The sequence below is a fragment of the Sinocyclocheilus grahami genome, unplaced genomic scaffold (assembly GCF_001515645.1).
Source record: "Sinocyclocheilus grahami isolate Dianchi unplaced genomic scaffold, SAMN03320097.WGS_v1.1 scaffold3.1, whole genome shotgun sequence".
NCBI classification, from domain to species: Eukaryota; Metazoa; Chordata; class Actinopteri; order Cypriniformes; family Cyprinidae; genus Sinocyclocheilus; species Sinocyclocheilus grahami.
In genome coordinates this window covers 7,182,931-7,190,043 of record NW_015505182.1, presented here as the reverse complement: position 1 = coordinate 7,190,043, position 7,113 = coordinate 7,182,931, and the positions used below count along the sequence as shown (strand labels likewise).

The 7,113-nt window shown below is 37.5% G+C and overlaps 1 protein-coding gene across 1 annotated transcript in view; it reads right to left on the bottom strand.

Annotated features, from left to right (window-relative positions):
* Nucleotides 1-6,834, bottom strand: part of camkvb (CaM kinase-like vesicle-associated b) — a 45,868-nt gene extending 39,034 nt beyond the window's left edge. The window contains exon 1 of the mRNA XM_016262687.1: nucleotides 6,620-6,834. The gene's annotated coding sequence lies outside the window, so the exon portion shown is untranslated. The remainder of the gene's footprint in view (nucleotides 1-6,619) is intronic.
* Between the last annotated feature and the right edge of the window lie 279 nt (nucleotides 6,835-7,113).

The following is a 7,113-nucleotide window of genomic DNA, read 5'->3' as shown; positions in this document are numbered from 1 at the left end:
TTTTTTTACATTTTAATCTGGACTACAACACGCCCTAGATATTGTTTGAAAGTGTTTTGATTCTTTATTGTTCAGCCACACTTTACATTAGGGCCTCATTAGTTAACATTAGTTAATTCATTAACTAATGAATTGCCCACTGCTCCGGGTGTGTGTTCACGGTTTGTGTGTGTTCACTGCTGTGTGTGTGCACTTTGGATGGGTAAATGCAGAACACTAATTCTGAGTATGGGTCACCATACTTGGCCACATGTCACTTCACTTTTTTAAGGTTAACTAATGAGGTCTTATTGTAAAGTGATACCTATTGGTCTTTATAGTTCTTTTGCACTTTAATCTTTGTAAAACTTTTAACTTTATAAAATTTTCTGTATTGCTTTATTGCATTTAAATGTTCAGTTATTTTTGTTATAAGAAAAAATGTATTAAACCTGTTATACTGTATTATGACAGCACTTTTTTTAACTAAATTTCAATATTGTGATAATACCGTATACTGTGATAAAAGCATTAGCAATTAATCGCAACATGAAAATTTGATACCGGCATATCCCTACTAAGCACGCATAAATGTTTTCTCAAAAACACAGTCACGTACATACATGCTGCTCACATATTATTGTAGCCCAGTGTGTGCTGATTACAGTGTTATTAAACTTTATCCATTAAAATGTTTATAAGCAACTGAAAAAAGCACAAATGTCAGGGCATGTCAAAACTTCTATAGGGCTCCAAAACACCCTCAGACCCCAGAGGGTTAACATATTATGCTGATCAATCACTGCTTATCCTGATTACTGTGAAGAAGAAATTCACTAAATACCAGTTAGGTAAGGATCTCTGGGTTGTGCTGAAGCTAAAATGCTCCTGGCCAACACAAGTTACTTTAAACACAATCATTCAGTGAGACAAAATATGGCTGCTTCCTCCAGTTTTGCTGATGATGTGGCATTTTCAGATTGTGTGATTTTTTAGTACCTCCACCAGATCAATATACTCTTAGATACACAAAGAGAGAGAGGCTCACCCTGGTTGTTATCTCTCAGGAAAGGTCAAAGGTATGCAAACACAGTGCCCCAGGGGTCAGTTACCTATTGACTGAGGTCTTCAACACTAATGACCTACAAAGAAATATACAAATGAGCATGCTGGTTCCTGACGGAAGATTCTAAAACAAATATTAGCTTGTATTGTATGAACTCATAGATTAAGAGCTCTATTTTAATGATATAAGCACATGGTCTGAAGTGCATGGCACAGGTGCACTTAGGGCGTGTCCCAATCCACTTTTGCTAGTTTGCTAGTAGAAAAAATGGTCAGCACGCCCGGTACATGGTCCAAAAAGGTTGTACCTATTCTCTTAATGAGTCATGGGTGTGTTTTGGGCGTAACGTGCAATAAACCAGCCAGAGTCTCATCTCCCATTCCTTTTATAAGCCAGTTCCACTTGCACTATGGCGGATTCGCTATTTTCATGGTGGAATTTGCAAGAGCAAAGACTGAACGCTTCTCCAGAGGAGAAACGGATCTGCTCATGCGTGAGGTTAAAACGGACACAATAACAATCTTTTACATTGTGGTCCTTTCATTTTTAATATTTGGCATGTCTGTGTGCTGCTGAGTAATAAGCAGAGTGTACGCGCATTGTGCACCCACCTATAGGCACATATTACTAACGTGCCCTTAAATAAAATTTGTAAAAAAATGCTGCGCCATTTAGTTGGTCAACTGCCTTAAAATAGCAATGTGCGAAAAATGCACCTTGTTTTCAGACCAGCACGCCCATGGGCGAACAGATGGGCACAAGTGCATTTGTATTTAAACAACATGGTGCCGGACGTGAAAATGATAACTGTGTCAGGCTGAAACTAGCGAAACACTTGCGTTGCACCTAGCATCGCATTGCGCCGGGTGTATGATAGGATCCTAAGTGACAGTTTGAAGCTGATGGCTTTTTTCTGATTTGACTACAGCGTTAAAATTTACAATTAAATATAAACAGGTAATTTTAAGGCTGCTCAGTGACTTTTAATATTTTATGTAACGGACCAATGCTACATAAAAGCTGTACTAAAATACGCCAGCTCTGGCCCACCTCAGAAGCTGTTCACAACACTGTTCTCAACACCGTTCAGAGTTCAACTCCTCACCATGAGGCGCTGTGTAGCAGAAGTGAACAGAATGATGACAAGCCAAAATTCTCTTAACTTGAATATGCCGCTTATGGCACAAGACATCCATATAGCATGTTTACATAAAAAAATAAAAATAAAAAATAGTGCAGGTGGATGGCAGAACACATTCTGTGTGAACAGCCCTGTAGTAATGCAGCAACAGAGCAGCATTTTGCAATTGTCATTGTCAGTATTTAATAATCAATTAGGCTATAGGCCTAGTTTATTTCTATACTCATAATTTCAAAGTATTATTTCAGCAGTTGAAATTTCTATGTGCATTTCTCTGAACAGCAATAGACAGCCTGTATAAAGGAACTTTTTTGTGGTAATACAGATGCAGGTTCTGTGCTGCATTTGCAGTGTAAAGACGGCCTGGATCATTTTCCACCAGTTAAAACATATTATGTGCCGACTTCATCTTAACACAATAGATGTTCTTATATCTTGATACTGTCCAATGTTTAGTGCCTGAGTGCAATGTACTTCTACCTACAGTATGTGTTAAAAAATAAAGCAATAGTGAATATGCATGGTTTTCTACATTTGAATTCCTTAGAGATGAAAAAGCAATGTCAGACCTTATGCAGAGAACTGATTCATTAAGCAAAGTTTTTGAGTGTTACTTTTTATAAAGCATTAGCATTTTAATGAATCAGCCAAGTTTCCAACTGAATGGAGTCATTTTTAGGTACAATCATAACTGAAGAATCTTCTTGTGCAAAAATAAAAAAAATGATTCCCAGCACAAATCCCTGCAAACATTCCACTGTCCACTTTATTACAACATTTGTCTGGATCTACTTACTAGAATACAGTCAGTCAGACCACAAAACTCACTCAGGAGCTGTGGCATAGCAGGTGACATGAATCTTGCAGCATTTCCTGATCCTATTCACTTGTTCAATATTAATATCATTCCTATCAATAGAAGTGGCAGCATTTAATTTACTTGAAGGCAGTGTTCACAATATGCTAGCCATACAAAATCTTTAAATACTGATTGCACGACTTCCCAGCATTTACAGTCCCATAATTCAAATTACAGTTCAATTTCCTTCAAAAGTGTGATAATATTTACATCATGTGTCAAAAGTTATAATCCATCTCTTCAGGGGAAAATAATAGTGGAAGACTGTTTTCTAGTAGAAGACCTCATAAAAAGGCAAGGATCTGCAAGAAAAAGATATGGGACCTCACTTCATGACCAGTGGAATTAAAGGAATAGTTCACCCAAAAATGAAAATCTACTGAAAATTTCCTCACCTGCAGACCATCCAAGATGAGTTTGTTTCTTCATTGAAAGAGATTCAGAAAAATGTAGCTTTACATCACTTGCTCACCAGTGAATCCTCTGCAGTGAATGGGTGCCATCAGAATGAGAATCCAAACAGCTGATAAAAACATCACAATAACCCACACCACTCCAATACTCCAACATCTTGTGACGTGAAAAGCTGCGTGTTTGTATGAAACAAATCCATCGAGGCATTTTAACTTTAAACCATCGCTTCTGGCAAAAAAAACAAAAAGACATTCCATAATCCATAATAACATTTCCTCCAGTGAAAAAGTCAATTCCCTGTTGTCCACTCACATCAAAATCCACCAAAATTTTTGTTTAAAACTGTTAATGAACGGTGCTTGATCTGTGTATATGTATCTCCTGAGTCACACAAGATGATTTTTTTCACTGGTGAAAGCAATATTATGAATAGAGAAACGGTTTGTTAAAAATATCTTGGATGATTTATTACCTTACATTCCCTTCATTAATTGATGGACTGGAGTCATGTGGATTACTTGAGGATTAATGTGATGTTTTTATCAGCTGTTTGTTTTCTCATTCTGGTGGAACTCATTCACTGTAGAGGATCCATTGGTGAGCAAGAGATGCAATGCTAACTTTCTCCAAATCCGTTCAGGTGAAAAAACTAATTTACATCTTTGATGGCCTGAGGGTGAGTAAATGTTCAACCAATTTAAATTTTGGGGTGAGCTATTCCTTTAATAAATGCACTCAGAGTCTGTAAAATACAACTCAAGGGTACATGTAATTTATTTAAAACAATACACTGCTCAATATCCATGTCAAAAAACACTCATTAAACAGCATGCACAAGCTGAGTGACAAAAGGGGTCAAGAGTTTTCCACAAGGGACCTTTTTCACATTTCCGGGTTTCTCAGCAGCGGAAGTCGTCATAGTTGGGTAAACTTGAAAAGCAGTGAATGGGAGAGCACCACAAATATATTTTTTGCATTCCCCGTTGCTCAAATAGCAAAAGAAAAACTCCACCATAGTGTTTTCATGACTTTCAATAAAAGGAAAAAAATTGAGAGAGACTGATAACGGCTGTCAGAAGAGAGAACGATGTCAAATTTACCGTCCTTCCCAGAGGCGCTGCATTAGAAACACCCTCGCATTAGCGTTAACTTGTAATTTGATGCAACGGTGATATAATATAAAGAATAGTGTTATAAATGTACATATATTTTTTTTTAAATACAAATATGAAAAACTTTCGAGGATTTACAATGCTGATTAGCTTGATATCGTGGCCTAATGGTTAGAGTCGGACTCGTAACCCAAAGGTTGTGGGTTCGAGTCTCGTACCGGCAGGGATTGTAAGTGGGGGGAGTGAATGTACAGCGCTCTCTCCCACCTTCAATACCATGACTGAGGTGCCCTTGAGCAAGGCACCGAATCCCCAACTGCTCCCCGTGAGCCGCAGCATAATTGGCTGCCCACTGCTCCAGGTGTGTGTTCACAGTGTGTGTGTGTGCACTTTGGATGGGTAAATGCAGAGCACTAATTCCTAGTATGGGTCACCATACTTGGCCACATGTCACTTCACTTCACTAAACCTAATATGTGCTGCCAGCAGAACAGCTCCTGTTATGCATGTACACAAGAGGATGCCTGCAAAACGTTGGTGCAACTATCCAGAGGCAGTATGGACAGCTATTCACATTATGGACTTCAGTTCTCAGCTCATGGTCCAACAGTATGGAGGAACTCTGGTGTTTATCACTGGAGTAGTACTGTATTGTAAGATAGCTGCTTTTATGATGCCAGCCATGTTTCAGCACCACGGACAGCAAGACTATCTGCACAGCCCACAAGAAGCACTTAATTTAAGTACTACAAACTTCAAGAAAGCAAGTTATAACCCAGTCCTACCTGGTTTAATTTATAAGCAGACAAAACTGATGGTACATCCCAAAGGAGTACCTGAGGAGTTCTGGTGAATGGCTAATATATACGATTATTATGTGACGCTAATAGACTCTTGCACATCACATTATGCAAAGTGAGAATGACAATAACAAAGAATGAATATGCAAATACTATTTTATCCTGTTTTCTATAAGCATAACAATCTCAACAATACTCTAAATAATAATAGAAACAACATAATAATGGTTAACATTTACATTATGTGGGAACTAAATAAAGTCATCATTAAAAGATTGAATAATTGTCATTGACGAATAACAGACCATATATGTTTAGGCAACTACTGAATAAACTGTGGTGAGCTGGTTAAGTAAAAATGGGTCTAACACTATAAAATATATTTGCATGAACACAATATTGCTTTATGTAATTGTTTGTTAAAAGCGACAAATTGGATTTGGGGGAGGGGTAGTTTTATGTTAACTGATCATGCAGCACAAGATGGTGAACTTTTATACTTCATCTTCATAAAGATGAAATGGGATTAAGGTCTTCCCTCTCAAAACAAACGAAAATAAAACAAGCTCTTAAGCACAGATTGTTTGGGGCTAGTGTCTTTATTATGAATGAATGCATGTGTCTATCATTCCCTAATGATGGCTATCCTTTCAACAAGTAGCTCAACGTTTACCAATTACTATTTTGCATAATCTGTTAGACTAAAATTAGCAACTTCGTGTATATTAATCACATCAAAACGTCGAATAGGCTAAAGACCCTAAGCTACTAAAAGATGTTATATTACATGACTTTTCAGTATCATTGTTATTTAATATAAATATGTTATACTATATTATTTATCATATTGATTTTTTTTTTTCATTTTAAGATTACAAGAAAACCATTTTGTTTCAAACAGGTTTAGACGCATCACATTATAAAGCCTTCCGCAGCAGTGCGTCTTTCATGCAGCGCGTCACATCAAATAAATTTATAAATAAAGATTAACAGATTTCTTAAGTTTAGTGTCTATTTTAAAACTATTTTGATATTACTCAGTACTTATGTAATTACACTGCGCTGCAACATTCATTCAACACTCATGTAAAGTGCGACTAAACCAGTAACGTTCAGCATCGCTCTGCTTTTCAAAGTTATTATGTCGAATATCGCCTACCAAAAGCTTTTCTTCGACGGATTTTGCGTACTAATCCACTCCACAGACTTAAGTTCTGTTCAACACGGTGGCATTAATGCAAAACTTACTTTTCCAGTCGTGAACAGACGTGAAATGTCCTCAAGTTCTCAGTCCAGAAGTCTTCTGGACAAATTGAACTTCTTTTCGCTGTCCGTTAAGTTTTGACGGCTATTCTCTGCTTAGTAACGGTCGCAAAATCCGCGGGTGCCTTCCCATCTGTTTCGCGCTGGCGGGATTTTTCTCAGTAGAGAGAGGATGATGGAGATGAGCGCGCGAACGAGAGAGAAAGAGAGATGGTGAGAGCTGCGCGCGTGAGAGAAGTAATGCGCGCTAATGTGACAGGCGTTTGTAGGGGTGTGGCCATCTAATGTCATAAGAGCAAATATTAAGAACATAACGTGTTTTTTTAACTTGTTCGGTTGCTGCTCATAATAATAAAAAATATATAATGCACGATACTCGTTTCTTTTAATTAGTTAATGAAGCAAATCACACTTTTACAAAAGTGGGCAAAAAAGAGAGAGCGAGTGAAAATGTTTATATAGCCACTTTATGAGATAAA